Raw genomic sequence first — 22153 nt, 5'->3', positions numbered from 1 at the left:
TTATCAGTTTGGGTCTAGGCAGGAACTTAGCTGGGCTTTCTGGTGGAGATGGGGTGTTGCAACTCTCTAATCCTCCTTGAACCAGAAACTGTCTTATTCTTATAATCATTGTAATAGGAAAGTGCAAAAGCAGAATTGATTTTCTCATATATTTAACTTATTTCTAGGAAGCCTTACTAAATTCTTATAGTATTGATAGTTTGTAGATTCTCTTGTTTTCTATGTTGTTATTTATGCTGCCAGTAAATTGTAATACTTTATTTCTGATCTGTATACTCTGTGCTTCTTTTTCTTGTCTAATTACTGAATTGTTTAAGATCTATAGGACATTGTTGAATAGTCTTGTTTCTGACTTTAATGAAATCTTCTAGAATAGTCCTCAATAATCACAGAGCTTTTGTCCTTTAATCTGTTAATGTGTTAAATTACACTGATGGGCTTTCCAATGGTTTGACCATGCTCATATTCCTGAGATGAACTCAGTTTGGCCATGATATATTTTTTAATATAGATTTTCTGGGTTTGTTATGGTAATATTTTGTTTTGGATTTTTGTATCTATGTTCATGAGCTTTTCTTTTGGCAAGGGTATCAAATTTTGTCTCCTGTCTTTATTTTGTTTTTACCCTTAAATGCTAATGTGTTTGCAGACAGAATTTAAGACTGTCACCGTAGAGAACTGGTCAGATCAGGGGGTTGGGCTAAGCTATTGCAGAAGAATAAACTTGGAAGAGGAGAATTTGATCTAGGGCATTGGCCTAGGGATAGAAGAGGGACAGAAATAAGTGTTTTTTTTTTTTGTTGGCTGAGTGATTGGGGTAAGGTAAAGGAAGAGTTGATAAGTTTTGAAAGATTGGGTGGATGATGACAAAATAGCAGGGAAAAAAACCAAGAGGTAAAAAGAAGTGGATTTAATTACTTAAATTTTTAATATAGGTATTACTGGTCATAAAATGGGCCAAACTTTGTGTTAGAAATACAGTTTGGGCAGTTGTCAGCATATAAATGATAGATGAAGCTGTGAATGCATGTGGGGTTACATTTAGGGGGATCATAGAGAATTGGATGCAGGACAAGTCCAGTGACAGAGACCAGGATTTGAGCAAAGGAACTGTCCCTTTTCTAGGGTCTTTCGAGGTAAATAATATATATATTTTTTACATATGACAGGAATCCGTATTACTTTGTGGTAGTTTTGATTATCATTATGGATGAGTATAGTAGGATATCCTAAGCATTAAAGCATATAGCACTCGTTTATAGTGATTACAGAGCATTATTTTTTTTTTAATAATTATGACACATGCTTAATCTGTTACATTTTAGGACTATTAGTATAAATTTTCATGGTGAACTTTTCTCATTGTATGTTGACCTTAAAGAATTATTAGATCAAAAATGTTTAACTAAAGATGAAACTTCAGAATGTAGAAATATTTTTACTACTGGTGTCAAAAATTTAGCCACTTACTTTAACACCTAGAAATTCCAAGATTATACGTGGAAGATTTGTTCTTAATTTGGAGTATGTATTAGACTCATTTGTGGAGCTGTTAAAGATGCGAATACAATGCTAGATCCCATCTGAGAGTGGTTAATGTTGCAGCCCTATCGTTCGTCATTTGTTTTCTCAGGCTCTGTGAGTGTTTTGATATATGCTCCAGTTGAGAACCCTGTATCACAGATTTGGGCAGGAGCTAAACATGTTAGTGTATTTTGTTTCTTTGTGACAGCAGAGGCCAGAATACCAGTAAGTTTGTTGATCTGTCCACTTCAGTGGGACCATTTGCATTTTTATGTCAACTTAAATTATGAAACAAAATTCAATAGCAAATTAGTCTAGGCTCAGATCATTAAGAGGACTGATCAAATAAAATACCATATGTTCACACAATGGAGTACTATAAATGGAGAGCTGTGAAAAGGACTGAGGATAATCTCCATATCAGCTATGTGGTCATCTCAAGACTATTGTTAAATGGAAAAAGCAAAGAGCAAAATAATGGCATTGTATGCTACTATTTTTCAAATAAAAGGGCTCTATAAATATATATACCTATATTTACGTGTATATACATAGGTGAATCAAAGGAATGATAAACCAGAAACTAAGGAAAATGGTTACTCTAAGGAAAGAGAAGGGAATGGGGTAACAGAAACATGTGTAGAACCTAGACATCTGAATGTACTTTGTGGGTTGGGTTTAAGAATCATGCAAATATGTACTATAAACAAAAATGAAATAAATTGAGAGAAAAAGGCAATTCCTAAAAATCAAATGGAAACAGGAACATGAATCTAAATGTATATCAAATATAGCAGCCAATTGCGGTTTATTTTGCTCAGTGACAATGTACATATGCACTTGAATAGGATTCTTGCATTTGCTTTTGGAAGATACTTATAAGAAGTCCTTTGAGTTCTTAAGGTCCAACAACTGCCAAACCCAGGCAAATCCAACCCAACAATTCATGTAATGGCTTTGGACAACCGATCACTGAGAAAGTCTTCTGATTTGGGTAGAGCTGCATGTTCCACCAAAATTACATATGATGAAATGAGACATTACAAGCCAATATCAAGGTCAGAGGCAAAAAAAAAAAAAAAAACCACAAACATTCAAATCAGTTGTGACAAAGCTTTTCTACAAATATTTTAGATGTCATACTTTCAGGAAAACAAGATTCAATGTGTATTGGGTTTTACAGTATCTACGCTCTAACTGAAAATGTAAGAGTCGTCAGATGGAATTAAATCTAGTATTGCAAACCTGTCCATTCAACATTACTGAGCACCCACTATGTGCATAGCACTGTGCCAACATTTTACAAGTTGAGTATTAATGTCTTTATCAAGCACTATCTTAGTGTGAGGTAAAAATATATTAAATTAGCGTCAACTCATTAGTTTGCTTGTGGTAATGTATGTAATCCTGTGCCAGCTGGCTTCCCTGTGCCATATAATGAGCTTCTGCACACCTCGCATTCACTCTCACTAATCTGTATGCCGGCTGTGCCAGGCATGGTGCTAGTCACTGGGATATCATGATTTAGCATATGTTCAATGAATGCAAATTAATCTTCACCTAGGCAAAATAAATAAAATAAATAAATAAAATAAAAAATTAGAAAAAAAAATAAAAAAAAAATAAATAAATGTATATCAAGTTTGAGGCTAAGCACACAGAGATTATCTTCCCTGGTGGCTCATTTGATAAAGAAACCGCCTGCAATGCAGGAGACCTGGATTGATCCCTGGGTTGGGAAGATCTCCTGGAGAAGGGAATGACAACTCTCTCCAGTATTCTCATCTGGAGAATCCCATGGATAAGGGAGCCGGGAGGGCTGCAGTCCATGGGGTCCCAAAGAGCTGGACACAAACTGAGGGACTAACACTTTCACATAGAGACTATTTCAAATGACTTTGAAGCGTAGTAAATTGGACATTGGGCTTCCCTGGTGGCTCAGTGGTAAAGAATCCACCTGCAATGCAGGAGATGCAGGTTTTATCCCTGGGTTGGGAAGATTGCCTGAAGAAGGAAATGGCAACCCACTTCAATATTCTTGCCTGGAAAATCCCATGGACAGAGGAGCCTGGCTATCCATGGGATCACAAAAGAGTTGGACACAGCTTAGCAACTAAACAACAGCAACGGTTTGGCTGTTTCTAGTGGGATATACTTCCAAGGACAAAAAACTGCAAAGATATCATAAACTGTTTTTGTAATCATATAATTGGTAGTGATATTGGTATTATTATTTTGCAGGTGTGTATTATAAAGTAAACAAGTAAATACTTATATTGGATTGAGTTCCTAGATTTTTGGATGGGAAAGAGATATAATCAGAGAAGTTGGGTAAGAATGTTACGATCTTAAATTTGAGTTGAAAATGTCAGTATGATCTCATGGTGTATTTTTTCCTTTTTAAAAATGTATTATTTCCTAGTTTTCTCTCCTGAAAAATCTCAGAAATTAAGCTTGGTAGCACTTCTGGTACCAGACTGTTCTCTAAATAATACTTTTGTTACTAGACAGAACCTAGGGTACCATGGAAAACTGGCTTATTTCAGGTTGAAGTCAGAAAATATATAAGCCTGGAACATATTATCGTAGCACATAACAAGCTACTGGGGAGATTTCTGGTTCTGTCAGTGACAGAATAGCTTTTTCTAAGCCAGAACTCTAGCTGAAAACTAGAAAAGCTGGGAAAAAATTTTTTTAACGGCTGTGAAGAGTGAGCAAGGCAAACAAGGACAGAGGGATGAGGTTAACTTTTGGTACAGCTTTCCTCATAGAGGGGTTAGTTGATATGAGGCATGTAGCTAAGAGGTTGAGTGTAAAGTGGTGGTAGAGAAACTGAGATTCTAAGCAGAGTTTTGGGTCAGCTCAGTTCAGTTACTCAGTCGTGTCTGACTTTGCGATCCTGTGGGCTGCAGCACGCCAGGCTTCCCTGTCCGTCACCAACTCCCGGAGCTTGCTCAAACTCATGTCCATTGAGGTGGTGATGCCATCCAATCATCTCATCTTCTGTTGTCCCCTTCTCCTACTATCTTCAATCTTTCCCAGCATCAGGATCTTTTTCAGTGTCAATTCTTTGCATCAGGTGATCAAAGTATTGGAGTTTCAGCTTCAGCATCAGTCCTTCCAGTGAATATTCAGGACTGATTTCCTTTAGGATGAAGTGGTTTGATCTCTTCGCAGTCCAAGGGACTCTCGAATCTTCTCGAACACCACAGTTCAAAAGCATCAATTCTTCGGCACTCAGCTTTATAGTCCAACTCTCACATCCATACATGACTACTGAAAAAACCATAGCTTTGACTAGACAGACCTTTGTTGGCAAAGTAATGTCTCTGCTTTTTAATATGCTGTCTAAGTTGGTCATAACTTTTCTTCCAAAGAGCAAGCGTCTTTTAATTTCATGGCTGCAGTCACTATCTGCAGTGATTTTGGAGCCCAAGAAAATAAAGTCTCTCACTGTTTCCATTGTTTCCCCATCTATTTCCCATGAAGTGATGGGACTGGATGCCATAATCTTAGTTTTTGAATGTTGAGTTTTAAGCCAGCTTTTTCACTCTTCTCTTTCACCTTCATCAAGAGGCTCTTTAGTTCCTTTTTGCTTTCTGCCATAAGGGTGGTGTCATCTGTGTATCTGAGGTTGTTGATATTTTTCCCTGCAACCTTGATTCCAGCTTGTGCTTCATCCAGCCTGGTATTTTGCATGATGTACTCTGCATATAAATTAAATAAGCAGGGTGACAGTATACATCCTTGACGTACTCCTTTCCCAATTTGGAACCAGTCTGTTCCATGTGCAGGTATAACTGTTGCTTCTTGACCTGCATACAGACTTCTCAGGAGGCAGGTAAGGTGGTCTGGTATTCCCATCTCTTTCAGAATTTTCCAGTTTGTTGTGATCCACACAGTCAAAGGTAGTCGTGCAGAATTGGGGGATGAAATTGGAGTTCAGAGCCTACAAAGAAATAAGGCACTAGAAAACACCCCAGGCTTTTAGTTGGGAACCCTGAAGGATAGGCTGTACTTCATGCTTAAGGGTGAACTCAAAATAGATCAGCTCTCACAAAAAGCTGAAACCAAGCTTTCAAATCACCTCAGTCCTTGATTGGATTAAGATCTGTTCCCAGCTTTGTTGTTGCTGGAAGCAGATGTAAATCTTCTCTGAAGGAAGACAGTATCATCAGTCACTGATTCAGGTTATCTGTATAGTTTTTATAGTTCTTAGTTTTATAGTTTTATAATCTATATAATTGTAAAGTTTTATAAACTTTATAGTTTTATAGTTTTTATATTCTTAGTGATAATATGCGATATATTTATATGTAACTATATGTAATATATAGCATAGTAAATATTTATAAAGCTTAGTCTGTCATTCAATTAAAAAATAAGCAGAAACGTAACAATGAAAGAACTGAATGAAAATCAAAAGAGAAAATAGATGATTGTGAAGACTCATAGGTTTACATCCAGGACAGATAAGATGGTATATACCCATTTTTCCCATATAAATCCAACTATAAGTCCTGGAATTGGTGCAGAAGACAACCAAAGAACTGTGAAGGGTCCTAGGAAGGTGAGCTGGTTTGGAACCATAGGACTGAAGGAACAGCCTAGCCATAGGACATTTTGCATTTGCCCCGCAAAAGAAGGCTACCTAGATCTACTGTTTGCTTAGTCCCTCTAACCTAGCAACAGAACACTTTCCAGGTAGTTTATGCCTCCCCCAAATCAAATGGGAGTCCCTCTGTAGATATCGTGCAAATTTGATACCACTGGCAAGGGGGATCAGTTATGAGCCCTCACTGAATATGAGTGCTGAGAAGAAGCACACTCCTTCCCCACCTGTCCTGAGACTTCTTTCACTGAGAGTTATCAAGGCAGGTAGGCAGAACTTACAAGAGAGACTCTGCTATAGCAAGCATTCTAGTCTGGGAAGCATCTTTGTCCTTGAAGGCTTGGTATTCTCCTCCCCAACCCAGAGACCCCGAAGTGGGCACTGCTGGCAAAAAGGCACAGCTACAAGTGGCCTAGTCCATAGTTTCTTTGCCTACGTAGGCCTGAGCTACTTTTCCCAGTCCAGGAGACACAGGGGCAGATAGTTGGAACTGGCAAGAGGAATCCAGTTATAACAAGGGGCACATTCAGGGAACCGTCTTTGTCTCTGTGAGCTCAAACTTGCCCTTTCTACTCAGAGACACTGGGAAGCTGAGGGGCAACTTTGGGCTATCACAGCCTTTCCTCACCAAGAGAATCTTGGCTGCTTGGCTTGGGGAAACTCCTTTTGCCCTGTCAGGCAGCACCCTCAGGGACCAGCGGGAGCCTAGTGGCAACAGTTAAACAAAGCAGGCCAAATAATACCACAAAGGCTCTGAAAATTAACCTGTCATTTGAACAGCAGCCCAGAAAAGTAGGCCAAGATCCACGTGCTAAAACTATACAGGGTGACGGTCTACTAAAATAAAAGATTTAATGTTAATAAGCCCCTATGTTAGTGATGTGTAACATGCTAGACAGAACGATCAAGATACAGTAGAAAACCACTTGTTCAATAACAAAAGAAACTGCAACTAGAATCAGAAAAGATAACAAACACCAAAATGATGAATCAGATGTTGGAATTTTCTGAGAAGAATTTTAAACTAGGTGTTATAAAAATGCTTCAAAATCAGTTAAAAATGTCTTGAAACAAATAAAAAACAAAATCTTAGCAACATACCAAATAAAATTCATTAGAGTGAAATTTAAAATGACATTTGAGAGAACCAAATGGAAATTTTAGAACTGAAAAAGACAGTAACAGCAACAGCGGAAAAAATGGCTGGATGGGCTCAATAGTAGAATGACAGTCATTAATAGATGGTAGAATCATTGGACTTGAGAACAAAATCATAGAATTCACCAAGTCTAAACAGAAAGCGGACTAGAAAAAATGATCTTTGGGACAAAAGATACAGCATTTATGTGATTGAAGTCCCAGAAGGAAAAGGGAAAGAGAATGAGGCTGAAAGAGTATTTGAAAGAAATATGGCTGAAAAGTTACCAAATTTGACAAAAGAAACAAATCTACAGGTCCAAGAAACTGCAAATCACATACAGCATAAACCCAAGGAAATCTATACCAAATGCATCATAATTAAACTCTTAAAATCTAAAGGCACAGCTGTATGTCTAAGGAAACTCAAACAGGGGCTCTGTATCAACCTAGAGGGGTGGGATGGAGAGGGAGATAGGAGGGACATTCAAGAAGGAGGGGATATATCTATATATATAGATATATATAGATATATGTACCTATGGCTGATTCATGTTGAGGTTTGACAGAAAACAACAAAATTCTGTAAAGCAATTATCCTTCAATTAAAAAATAAATTTTAAAAAACATCTAAAGGCACAGGATACAGGATTAAAATACATGAGTCAATTGCTTTCCTGTATATCAGCAATGAAGAGAGAGAATTTGAATTCAGAAAAAAATGCCATTTATATCAGTACTATCAGAAGTGAAATATTTAGGTATGCATCTAACTAACTCTCTCTCTCTCTCTCTCTATATATATATATATATATATATATAAGATCTGTGTAAAGAAATCTACAAAACTCTGATGAACCAATCAAAGAACTAAATAAATGGAGAAATGTTACCTGTGGATAGAGAGATTCAATCTTGTCAGGATATCACTTCTTCCCAACTTTACCTCTAAATTCAGTAATCCCATTCAGAATTTTAGCAAATTATTTTGTAAATATCAAAAAACTGATTTTTTTAAAAAAACTGATTCTAAAGTTTAAATGGCAAAACAAGAAACCCAGAATAGCCAACACAGAATTAAAAGAGGAGAGCAAAGTTGGAAGACTGACGCTACCTGATAGCAAAGCTTACTGGAAAGCTACGGTGGTACCATCAGAAATTGTGGTATTGGTGAAAGAACAGACAAATAGATAAGTGGAACAGAATAGAGGGCCAGAAACCTGAAGACAAAGAAAAGAAATCTTGAAAGTGGACAGATAGAAATGATGCACTTATCTATGGGAAATAACAAACCAATTCACATAACAATAGATTTCTCATCTGAAACCATGGGCACCAGTAGAAGTGGCACAATATTTAAAATGCTGAAATAAAAGAATTGTCCATTGTGAATTCTGTATTTGGCACAGTTGTCACTCAGGAATTAAATGGAAATAAAAACATTCTCAATTGATGAAAACCTAAACGAAGTTGTTGCTAGCAGACCTAAAGAAGTAATAAAAGATAAATCTTGGAGCATCAGGAAAGAAGAAGGAACAATGAAGAGAGCAATAGAAGGAACAAATGAATGCTTGTAATCCTTTTCCTTCTGAGTTTTAGCAGTCATATTTGATGATTGAATCAAAAACATAGAACTATCTGAGACTAAATATGATGATATTTAAGGTAATAAGGATAAAGGACTTAAATGTAAGTTAGGTTTCCATATTTCAATCAGAATAATAAAATGTTATTACCAGTTTTTGTTGTTCAGTTGCTAAATTGTGTCTGACTCTTCGCAACCACATGGACTGCAGCATACCGAGTTCATATGTCCTTCACTATCTCCTGGAGTTTGCTCAAATTCATGTCCGTTGATCCTATCTAACCATCTCTTCATCTGCCTTCCCCTATCTTTTTGCCTTTAATCCTTCCCAGCATCAGGGTTTTTTCCAATGAGTTGACTCTTCACATCAGCTGGCCAAAGGATTGGATCTGGAGCTTCAGCATCAGTACTTCCAATGAATATTCAGGGTTGCTATCATTTAGAATTGACTGGTTTGATCTCCTTGCTGTCCAAGGGACTCACAAGAGTCCATTCTAGCACCACAATTTGAAAGTATCAATTCTTTGGCACTCAGCCTACTTTATGGTCTGACTCTCACATTGTTACATGACTACTGGAAAAAACATATTTTTGACTATATGAACCTTTCTCAGCGAAGTGTTATCTTTGCTTTATAATATGCTGTCTAGGTTTGTCATAGCTTTCTTTTCAAGGAGCAAGCATCTTTTAATTTCATGGCTGCAGTCACCATCCCCAGTGACTTTGGAGCCCACGAAAATAAAATCTATCACTGCTGCCAATTTTCCCCCTTCTATTTGCCATGGAGTGGTGGAACCAGATGCCATGATCTTAGTTTTTTAAATGTTGAGTTTTGAGCCAACTTTTTCACTGTCCTCTTTCACCCTCATCCTCATCGAGAGTGATATCATATGTATATGAGGTTATTGATATTTCTCCCGGCAATCTTGATTCCAGCTTGTGCTTTATCCAGCCCAGCATCTCATATGATGTACTCTGCATAGAAGTTAAATAAAAAGGGTGATAATATACAGCTTTGTCATACACCTTTCCCAATTTTGAACCAGTCTTGTTCCATGTCTGGTTGTAACTGTTGCTTCTTGATCCACATACAGGTTTCTCAGAAGACAGGTAAGATGGTCCCATCTCTAAGAGTTTTCCACGGTTTGTTGTGATCCACACAGTGAAGCAGAAGTAGATGTTTTTCTGAAATTCTCTTGCTTTCTTCATGATCCAGTGAATGTTAGCAATTTGATCTCTGGTTCCTCTGTCTCTTTGAATCCCAGCTGTGCATCTTAAAGTTCTGAGTTTACATTGCTAAAGTCTAGCTTGAAGGATTTTGAGTATAACCCTGCTGGCATGTAAAATGAGCACAATTGTATGGTAATTTGAATATTCTTTGGCATTGCCTTTCTTTGGGATTGGAATGAAAGCTGACCTTTTCCAGTCTTCTGGCCACTGCTGGGTTTTCCAAATTTGCTGTCATGTTGAATGCAGCACTTTCACAGTATCATCTTTTAGAATTTTAAATAGCTGAGCTGGAATTCCATCACCTCCGCTAATTTTGTAGTAATGCTTCCCAAGGCCTACTTAACTCCACATTCCAGGATGTCTGGCACCGGGTATCAGACATGGTGCCAGTCATGGTAAATGACTACACCATCATTGTCATCCAGGTCATTAAGACCTTTCTTGTATAGTTCTTCTATGTCTTCTTGGCACCTCTTCTTAATCTCTTCTGCTTCTGTTAGGTCTTTACTGTTTCTCTCCTTTATTGTGCCCATCCTTGCATGAAATGTTCCCGTGATATCTCCAGTTTTCTTGAAGAGGACTCTCAGTTCAGTTCAGTTGCTCAGTGGTGTCTGACTCCTTGCGACCACATGGACTGCAGCATGCCGGGCCTCCCTGTCCATCACCAACTCCCCGTTCTTCCTCAGACTCATGTCCATTGAGTTGGTGATGCCATCCAACCATCCTCTGTTGTCCTCTCTGGAGGCTTGGGTTGAAAGTTTGGCCTCAGGCCAAGCAACAAGGAGGGAACACAGCCCTACCCATCAACAGAAAATTGGATTAAAGATTTACTGAGCATGGCCCCACCCATCAGAACAAGACCCAGTTTCCCCCACAGTCAGTCTCTCCAACATCTGGAAGCTTCCATAAGCCTCTTCTCTTTATTCATCAGAGGACAGACAGAATGAAAACCACAGTCACAGAAAACTAACCAAACTAATCACATGGATCACAGCCTTGCTTGTCTAACTCAGTGAAACTGTGAGCCATGCTGTGTAGGTCCTCCCAGGACAGACAGGTCATGGTGGAGAGTTCTGTCAAAACGTGGTCCAGTGGAGAAGGGAGTGGCAAACCCCTTCAGTATTCTTGGCTTGAGAACCCCATGAACAGTATGAAAAGGCAAAAAGAAGAGAACTCTAGTCTTCCTCATTCTATTGTTTTCCTCTATTTGCATTGTTCATTTAAGAAGGGCTTATCTCTCCTTGCTCTGGAACTCTACATTAAGTTGGGTATATTTTTCCCTTTCTCCCTTGCCTTTGATTCTCTTTTTTACTCAGCTGTTTGTAAAAGCCTCCTCAGACAACCACTTTGTCTTGGATTTTTTTCTTTTGGGATGGTTTTGGTCACTGCCTCCTGTTCAGTGTTATGAACCTCAGTCCATAGTTATTCAGGTTCTGTCTACCAGACCTAATCCCCTGAATCTATTTGTCACCTCCACTGTATAATCACAAGGGATTTGATTTAGGTCATATCTGAATGGTCTAGTGGTTTTCCCCTACTTTCTTCAATTTAAGCCTGAATTTTGCAACAATGAGCTGATGATCTGAGCCAGTCAGCTCCAGGTCTTGTTTTTACTGACTTTATAGAGTTTCTCCATCTTTGGCTGCAAAAAACATAATCTTGGTATTGAGCATCTGGTGATGTCAATGTGTAGAATCATCTGTATTGTTGGAAAAGGGTGTTTGGTATGACTAGTGTGTTCTCTTGACAAAATTGTGTTAGCCTTTGCCTACATTTTGTACTCCAAGGCCAAACTTGCCGTTTACTCCAAGTATCTCTTGACTTTGTACTTTTCCATTCCAGTCCCATGATGGAAAGGACATCTTTTTGGTGCTAGTTCTAGAAAGTTTTGTAGGTCTTCAGAGAACTGGTGAGCTTCAGCTTCTTTGGCATTAGTGGTTATGGCATAGACATGGATTATGGTGATGTTGAATGGTTTGCCTTGGAAGTGAACCAAGGCCATTCTGTCATTTTTAGGATTGCATTCAAGTACTGCATTTCAGACTATTTTGTTGACTATGAGGGGTACTCCATTTCTTCCAAGGGATTCTTGCCCACAGTAGTATTAATAGTTATAATGGTCATCTTAATTAAGTTCACACATTCCTGTCCATTTTAGTTCAGTGATTCCTAATATGTTGATGTTCACTCTTTCATCTCCTGCTTGACAACCTCCAATTTACCTTGATTCAATGGACTTAACATTCTAGGTTCCTGTGCAATATTGTTGTTTACAGCTTTGGACTTTACTTTCACCACCAGACACATCCACAACTGAGCATCATTTCCACCTTGGCCTCGCCTCTTCATTCTTTCTGGAGCTACTAGTAATTGCCCCCTGTTCTTCCCCAGTCGCATATTGGACACCTTCCAACCTGGGGGGTCATCTTTTGGTATTATATCTTTTTACCTTTACATACTGTTCATGAGGTCCTCCAGGCAAGAATACCCGAGTGGGTTGCCATTTCCTTCTCCAGTGGACCACGTTTTGTTAGAACTCTTCACCATGACTTGTCCATTTTGGATGGCCCTGCACAGCATGCCTCATAGCTTCATTGAGTTATGCCGGTTCTTTTGCCACAACAAGGCTGTGATCTATGAAAGGGTATCAGTAGTTACCATAGATATAATAATTACCTTAAATATAAAAGCAAATTGGATGAAAAAATACGACCAAGTTATGCAGCTTGTGGGAAAGTCACTTCAAGTTCAACAGTGTAGGTAGGTGGAGAGCAAAAGGATGAAAAAACTATAACATATAAACATTACTTTTAAAAAGAACAGGAATGGCTTTGCCAATACTAGATAGGTTAGATTTTAGAGTATAGGAAATTACCAGAAACAGAGATATTACATAAAGATAAAAAATAACAGTTAACCATTGGCAATGATTAAGAATAGGGAGTGTATAAAGATAGGAGAGGAATGTGAGGAAGCCTTGTATTGTTAGAACTGTCTGTCTTGACTGGTGGTGGATACATTAATACACAGGTGACAAAATTGTATAGAACTTACACACCCACATGTACATACATGAGTATAAGTAAAATCGTGGAAATCGGAATAAGATTGATTTATCAGTGTCAGTATTGTGGTTGTGATATTTATTATAATGTAGTTCTGAAGAATATCCCCATTTGAGGAAACTGGGCAAAGTATACAAGGAATCACTGCATTAATTGTATATGAATACATTATTTCAACTAAAATTTAAATTATTTTTTTAAAGGCTCAGGGAGACTAAGAAGACATGACAACTAAACATGCTTTTGGTTCATGTTTTCTCATGGTTAGATTCAGACTGCACTTCCTTGGCCAGGATGCTGCTTGGGTGCGGAGGGGTATCCTTCTCAGGTGTCACTTCTAGAGGCATACAGTGCCTGTCTGTCCCTTACTTTTAATATAAATTTTATTTTCCTTTATGAGGTATTATCTTATTTTCCCACTAATTCTTCCTATAGCTATTAAGTAGTAATGAGGAGACACTTTATAAGACTCTACACATAGCCTGCTCCATATCAGATTTCTTCCAGCTTTTTACATCTATGATGTTAAAAATAACTAATATTCCTCACTCAGTAGTTAACAAAAGAAAGATTTGAAAACACTTGGCCTAATTGACATATAGAGAATAGTGTACTATACAGTGACTGTATTCTTCTAATGTTCATTAATTGAAGAAAAAATCACTCTGGTAATTTGAAAATATTTCAAACTGAATTATAATTAATATATTTTATCTTAAAGTTTGAGGATACCACTAGTGCCTTGCTGAGAATGAAAGTTGCAACTTTAAATGCATACATTAAAAAAGAAAGATTGAATTAGTGGTCTAAATTATCAACTCAGAAAAATAGTAAAAACACTTCAAAATACACTAGAAAGTTATGAGAATGAAATAGATAAGAGAAGTTTATTTAATATGAAAGATATAAATAGAGCAGTTTAACAAAGGTAAGCATTAAAAGACTAGTAAAATTGATAAACTGCTAGAGAGGTTGATAAAGAGAAAGTAAATAAAAATTACTGATAACAGTGATGATAAAGGGACCATCACTATAGATCCTTACAGACATTGAAAAATCATACGAGGATATCATTAAGTTTATTCCAATAAATTTAGAAAAATGTAGATGAAATGGCAAACTCTAGTAAAACTAACTTACTAAAAAGAAAACTTCAGGCCCAGATGGCTTCAATAGTGAATTCTTGCAAACTTTTGTAAGAGAAATAGCACCAGTGTTACACAGACTCTTCTATGCCTAAGGAGAAGAGGTGAAATTCCTTGTTTTTATGCATCCAGCATACATTTGTCATCAAAACCTGATAAGGGATGGAAACAGCAGGTCAGTCTAACTTACCAAACATATTAAAAAAACCAAAATATTTGCAAACTGTGTCCAGCAAAATATAAAAAGATAATGACCAAGTTGGATTTATTTGAGAAATTAAAGTAGATTTAACAGAATAAATGAGAAAAACCAAGTGATCATTTCATTAGATGGACAGTTCTTTTAAGAAATAGAGTTCAGTACTCATTAGTAAGTAAGTGAAGTCGCTTCCCTGGTGGCTCAGATGGTAAAGCGTCTGTCTACAATACAGAAGACCCGGGTTCGAGCCCTGGGTTGGGAAGATCCCTGGAGAAAGAAATAGCAATCCACTCCAGTACCATTGCCTGGAAAATCCCATGGACAGAGGAGCCTGGTAGGCTACAATCTGTGGGGTCGCAAAGAGTCGGACACGACTGAGCGACTTCACTTCACTAAGTGTCCGACTGTTTGCGACCCCACAGACTGTAGCCTACCAGGTTCCTCTGTCCATGGGATTTTCCAGGCAAGAGTGCTGGAGTGGGTTGCCATTTCAGTACTCATTAGTGCTTAAAAAAAATTGTTTAAAGGGTGGAAAAATACTTTCTTAATCTGATAAAGATTTCATACAGAGAAATTAGGGTAAACATCACAGTGTATGGTGAAATAGTGAAAACTTTCCCCTGAGATAGGGAACAAGACAGGGATATTTACCATCACCAGTTCTTTATCATTGTAATAATGGAGATCTTAACCAGTTGCAATAAGATAAGAAAATAATAAAATTAATAAAAACATTAGAAAGGAAAAAATGAAATAGTCATTTTTTGTAGGGAATATGTCTGTATTTGTCATAGCTTTTGCCTAGGATAACCAGAAGAATCATGTTCCCATTGTAGAGATGAAAATTTTTTTGTTAAAAATATATATAGGTGGCATTTAAATCTTTGGAGGCAATTTGAGATCAGCTTACCTAGTTAGTTTAGGTTGAGGAGCAGACTGAGATTGGAGCCTTGGGGCATTCCTACAATTAGATACTGGGAAAAGCAGTTGGACTTACTAAAGGGGACTGAGAAGAAGCTGCCTGTGAGTCCAGAGTATAGGGTTTGGTAAACCAAGTGGAGAAAGTATTTTGAGAAAGAGGGAGGTGCCCCAATTTCAGACTATACTGTGAGCTGTGGTAATAGAGCAGTGTGATACTGGCACAAAAATAGACGCATAGATCAGTGAAACAGAGCCCCAAAATGAGCCCATACTTACATAGGCAATTATCTATGATAAAGGAAGCAATAATGTACAATGGGAAAAAACAGCCTCTTTAATAAATGGTATTACATGATGAAAACTGGACAGTTACACGCAAAAGAATCAAAGTGGACTACTGCACAAAAATAAATTCAAAATGGAATAAAGACTTAAATATAAGACACAAAACCATAAACATTTTACAAGAAAACATAGGCAGTATGCTCTTTGACATCAATCTTAGTTGTTTTTTTTTTGATATATCTCCTCAGGCAAGGGAAACAAAAGCAAAAATAAACAGATTGGACTACATCAATCTAAAGATCTTTTGCACAGTGAAGGAAACTAAGAAAGTGAAAAGGCCACCTACTGAATAAGAACATATTCACAAATGGTATTTTCAATATAGGATTAATATCCAAAATATACAAAGAACTCATACAGCTCAACATGAAAAAACAACCTGACTGAAAAATGGGTCGGTTCAGTTCAGTCACTCAGTCCTGTCCAGCTCTTTGGGAACCCGTGGACTGCAGCACACCAGGCCTCCCTGTCCATTACCAACTCGAGGAATTTACTCACACTTACATCCATCAAGTCGGTGATGCCATCCAACCATCTCGTCCTCTGTCGTCCCCTTCTCCCACCTTCAATCTTTCCCAGCATCAGGGTCTTTTCCAATGAATCAGTTCTTTGCATCAGATGGCCTAAGTATTGGAGTTTCAGCTTCAGCATCAGTCCTTCCAATGAATATTCAGGACTGATTTCTTTTAGGATGGACTGGTTGGATCTCCTTGCAGTCCAAGGGACTCTCAAGAGTCTTCTCCAGCACCATAGTTCAAAAGCATCAATTTTTTGGCACTCAGCTTTCTTTGTAGTCCAACTTTCACATCCATACATGACTGCTGGAAAAACCATAGCTTTGACTAGATGGACCTTTGTTGGCAAAGTAATGTCTCTGCTTTTTAATGTGCTGTCTAGGTTGGTCATAATTTTTCTTCCAAGGAGCAAGTGTCTTTTAATTTCATGGTTGCAGTCACCATCTGCAGTTATTTTGGACCCCCCAAAAATAAAGTCTGTCACTGTTTTCAGTGTTTCCCCATCTATTTGCCATGAAGAAAAATGGGTGGAGGATCTAAGTAAACAATTTTCCAATGAAAGTATGCAGATGGCCAATAGCACATGAAGAGATGCTTAACATAAGGTAAATGCAAATCAGAATCACAGTGAGCTATCACCTCACACTGGTCAAGAATGACTATTTTCAAAAAGACAACAAATGACAAGAATTGGTGAGGATGTGAAGAAGAGGGAACCCTGTGCACTGTTGGTGGGAATGTGAATGGCTGCAGCCACTATGGCAAACAGTGTGTTGTTCAGTCTCTCAGTTGTTTCCAACTCTTCGACCCCATGGACTGTAGCATATCAGGCTTCCTCGTCCTTCACCACCTTGCAGAGCTTGCTCAAACTCATGTCCGTTTAGCCGATGATGCCATCCAACCATATCATCCTCTGTCACCTCTTCTCCTCTTTCCCTCAATCTTTCCCAGCATCAGGGTCTTTTCCACTGAGTCTGCTTTTCACATCAGGTGGCCAGAATATTAGAGCTTCAGCATCAGCATCAGTCCCTGCAATGAATATTCAGAATTGATTTCCATTAATACTGACTGGTTTGATCTCCTTGCAGTCCAAGGGACTCTCAGGAGTCTTCTCCAACACCACAGTTCAAAAGCATCAATTCTTCGGCGCTCAGCTTTCTTCACAGTCCAACTCTCACAGGCATATGTGACTACTGGAAAAACCATAGCTTTGACTATTTGGACCTTTGTGGGCAAAGTAATGTCTCTGCTTTTTAATACACTGTGTAGGTTTGTCATAGCTTTTCTTTCAAGGATCAAGGATCTTTTAATTTCATGGTACTGTCCACAATGATTTTGGAGCCCAAGAAAATAAAGTCTGTCACTGTTTCCATTGTTTCCTCATCTATTTGCCATAAAGTGTTGGGACCAAAGGGTATGATCTTAGTTTTTTGAATGTTCAATTTTAAGCCAACTTTTTCACTCTCCTCTTTCACCTTCACCAAGGGTCTCTTTAATTCCTCTTCACTTTCTGCCATAAGGGTGGTATCATCTGCATATCTGAGGTTATTGATATTTCTCCTGGCAATCCTGATTCCAACTTGTTCTTCATCCAGCCTGGCATTTTGCATGATGTATTCTGCATAGAAGTTAAATAAATAGGGTGACAGTATACAGCCTTGATGTACTCCTTTCTCAGTTGTCAACCAGTCTGTTGTTACATTTGCCATTCTAACTTGCTTCTTGACCTGCATACAGGCCTCTCAGGAGACAGGAAAGGTGGTCTGGTATTCCCGTCTCTTGAAGAATTTCCTACATTTTGTTGTGATTCATAGAGTCAGAGGCTTTGGCGTAGTCAGCAAAGCAGAAATAGGTGTTTTTCTAGAATTCTCTTGCTTTTTCTATTATTCAACGGATGTTGGCAATTTGATCTCTGATTCCTTTGTCTTTTCTAAATCCAGCTTGAACATGTGGAAGTTCTCCGTTCACATACTGTTGAAGCCTAGCTTGGAGAATTTTCAGTATTACTTTGCTAGCATGTGAAATGAGTGCAATTGTGTGTCAGTTTGAACATTCTTTGGCATTGCCCTTCTTTGGGATTGGAATGAAAACTGAAAACAGATTGAAGTTTCCTCAAAAGTTAAAAATAGACTACTATATGATCCAGCAGTTCTACTTCTGGGTATTTATCCAAATGAAAGAAAACACCAATTAGAGATTATACATGTGTGTCCCTATGTTCATTGCAGCATTATTTACAATAGCCAAGATATGGAAGCAACCTAAGTGCCCATCAATAGATGAATGGATAAAGATATGGCATGTATGTATATTGTGTGTATGTGTGATCAGTCCGAGTCTTTGTGACCCATGGACTGCAGCCCACCAGGTTCCTCTGTCCATGGAATTTTCCAGGCAAGAGTACTGGAGTGGGTTGCTATTTCATACTCTTTGGCATCTTCCTGACTTAGGGATCAAACTCAAGTCTCTTGCATCTCCTGCATTGCATGCAGATTCTTTACCACTGCACCACCTGGGATGGAGTATTATTCAGCCATAAAAAAAGAAATCTTGCCTCTTGTGACAACATGGAGTGTATTACGCGAAGTGAAATAAGAGAAAGACAAATACTGTATGAATTCACTTGTATGTAGAATCTAAAAAGAAAAACAAATGAACAAACATTAAGAAAACAGTTGTAGATGCAGAGGACAAACAGGTGGTTGGTAGAGGAGATGAGAGTGGAAGAGGAAAAAAATAAGTGAAGGAGATTAAAAGCCACAAACTTACCATTGTAAATGACTCATGGGTATGAAATGTACTGTGTGAAGAATATAGTCAGTAACTATGTAATATCTTTGTATGATGAGAGTGTAACTAGACTTACCGTTATCATTTTGAAATGGATAGAAATATCAAAACACTGTATAACATGCATTATAGTTCTATTATACTTCAAAAACAAACAGGAAAAGAGATGAGATTTGTGGTTACTAGAGGCAGGGCGTAGTGGAATTAAATGAAAATAGTCAAAAGGTACAAATTGCTAGTTATAAATAAGGAAGTACTAGGGATATATAGCATGATATATTTAATTAGCACTGCTGATTGTTATATATAAAAGTTATTAAGACACTAAATCTTAAGTGTTCTCATCATAGGGGAAAACTTTTTTCTGTTTCTTTAGTGTGTCTATATGAGGTGATGGATGTTTGGTAAATTTATTGTGATAATTTCATGAAGTATGTAAGTCAGATAATTACAGTGCTGTATTTCAACTATATCTCAAAAAATTGGAAGAAAACATAATATTAAATGCAAAAAAAGAGAAAGTAATCTGCTATTTCAAGTGTTGAAGTAAGGAGGGATCTGAAAATTTACCCCTCTGTACCTTAACAAAAGGATTTCAGACGAGGGGTGAGGGTTAGACCCCATTGAAATGGGGTTAAGATACTAGGAGATAAGAGTGTTGTCAGTGAGTCTTAATTGCATTGTGCCAGCTATTCATTGCAGCACATGGGCTTTCTCTAATTGCAGCATGCTGGCTTCATGTTGTAGAGCTTGGGCTCTAGAGTACGCAGGTGCAGTAGTTGGGGCATGCGAGCTCTCTGTTTGTCACACATGGACTTAGCATGCTGGCTCTCTAGCTGGGGTGTGGGCTTACTTGTCCTACAGTATGTGGGATCTTAGTTCCCGGACCAAGAATTGAACCTGTGTCCCCTGCACAGGAAAGCAGAACCACTGGACCACCAGGGAAGTCCCTAGTCTTTTTTTTTGTTGTTGGGGGCAGCGGTGGGAGGCTGCACTGAACAGCTTGCAGGATCTTAGTTCCCTGTTCAGGAATTGAACTCACACCCTCGACGGTGAAAACAAGGAGTTCTAACAACTGGATCACCAGGGATTTCCCAAGAGTAGATAATTCTTCTTAAGATTTTTGATGTAAATGTAAGAAAAAAAAGTAGGCTGAACATGACAGGTGAGTTTGTTTTTTTTTTTTAAGAAGGAAATCCAACAGCTTGTCTTATGCTGATCCAGTAGATAGGAAAAGTAAGCAACCTAGATGTCCATCAGCAGATGAATGGATAAGAAAGCTCTGGTACATATACACAATGGAGTATTACTCAGCCATTAAAAAGAATTCATTTGAATCAGTTCTAATGAGATGGATGAAACTGGAGCCTATTATACAGAGTGAAGTAAGCCAGAAAGAAAAACACCAGTACGGTATATTAACACATATATATGGAATTTAGAAAGATGGTAACAATAACCCTGTATACGAGACAACAAAAGAGACATGATGTATAGAACAGTCTTATGGACTCTGTGGGAGAGGGAGAGGGTGGGAAGATTTGGAAGAATGGCATTGAAACATGTATACTATCATGTATGAAACGAGTCACCAGTCCAGGTTCAGTGCACGATACTGGATGCTTGGGGCTGGTGCACTGGGACGACCAGAGGGATGGTATGGGGAGGGAGGAGGGAGGAGGGTTCAGGATGGGGAACACATGTATACCTGTGGCAGATTCATTGCGATATTTGGCAAAACCAATACAATATTGTAAAGTTTCAAAATAAAATTAAAAAAAAAAAAAAAGAAAAGTATAGCATAGGTTTAGAATTAGGTTTGTTCTGGTGAGGCCCTTGATTGAGTAGTGTTTAAGAATTCTGGACCCAGGTAAGGGGTGTGACCCTATCCATTTTAACTAGGGGAAAGCAAAGTACTTGCATTAAAGTAATGGAAGGAAATGTAGGTCTCTTCTGATTTATTTCTTCTTTCCCCAGCTATTCATTTTGTATTATTAGGATGCCAGACATACTTCTAGACACTAGGAATAATGAATAGAACAGCCAAAAGTCCTGGTTGTCATGAAATTTATATTCCACTGGGGGTAAATAGACATGAAACAGTGGAGTAATCAGAGTACCATCAGCTAAAATTGAAGAAATGGAAGAGGGTTTGGAAAGTGAACAATAATAAGGGATAGCAGTGAGTCGGCCAGGGATGTGAAAGAATTGATTTTCCCACAGTGCTGGGAACCTCCTTGAGAAATGTGTTTATAAGTATGGAGTGAGACCAGTGAGCACAGTATTTTGTCTCTAGCCTTATTAAGCTGCTTGGTTTCATATACAGAGTGAGCAGAGGGTTGGATTCAACCAGGTTTAGGGTTTGCCATGTGTATATAATGCATCTTAAGATGCCACTGAATGTAAAATATACCTGTATCTCATTTACTTCTAAGAAAGAAAAAAATAATCATTTAAACTGCATGTTTTATAATGCATCCTGATTTCTGAGCTGTTAAGAGAAACATGTTTATCTTGGAGTTGGTGAAATAAGTAGTTGGGATGCTTTCAGTTAGAAGCACAAGAAAACCCAGACTCAGATGGGCTTTAACAATAGAGAGGAAAGACCTAGAAGCCTGAATGAGACTTGTTTCCCTGACTCTCCTAACTGCAAGCTCCATGCTTCTGTTGAAGCAGCTTGCTATGGGGACCTCTAGGAACCTCTGGGATCTAAATTTTGTTGTGATTCTTCTAGACACAGAAAGCAGTGTAGCTGGGCCAGTGAAGCAAGGTGCAAGGGTCACAAAGTTGCAGATCTGGAAAGCACAATGTTGCATCCATGGAGTGCAATAGGTCTTTCCCACTTACAGAGTCCAGTATATTGCTGAAGGGATGTATTGTTAAGGCTGTGGGAGTACTGGGAGACCTGAGAGCAGAAAATATTTATACCTAGATGATGGAAGTCTAATATAATGTAACCACTTAGGAGACACTTTGGCAGTTTCTTTAAATTTAGGTGTGTATCTATACTTCGATCTGGTGATTCCCGTTTTTAGTATATATTTATCCTAGAGAAATGTCCACACAAAGGCTTGTACACAAGTGT

General features: G+C 38.2%; 1 protein-coding gene and 1 non-coding gene across 4 annotated transcripts in view; both read left to right on the top strand.

The window, feature by feature from the left end:
- The window catches only part of ATRN (attractin), a 190046-nt gene that overhangs the window by 23401 nt on the left and 144492 nt on the right, over positions 1-22153 (top strand). The window lies entirely within an intron of this gene.
- Positions 14688-14759, top strand: TRNAC-ACA (transfer RNA cysteine (anticodon ACA)). The gene has a single exon. It is a non-coding gene; the product is annotated as a tRNA-Cys (tRNA).

This window comes from Bos javanicus, chromosome 13, assembly GCF_032452875.1.
Source record: "Bos javanicus breed banteng chromosome 13, ARS-OSU_banteng_1.0, whole genome shotgun sequence".
NCBI classification, from domain to species: Eukaryota; Metazoa; Chordata; class Mammalia; order Artiodactyla; family Bovidae; genus Bos; species Bos javanicus.
This window is presented reverse-complemented; position numbering and strand designations above follow the sequence as displayed.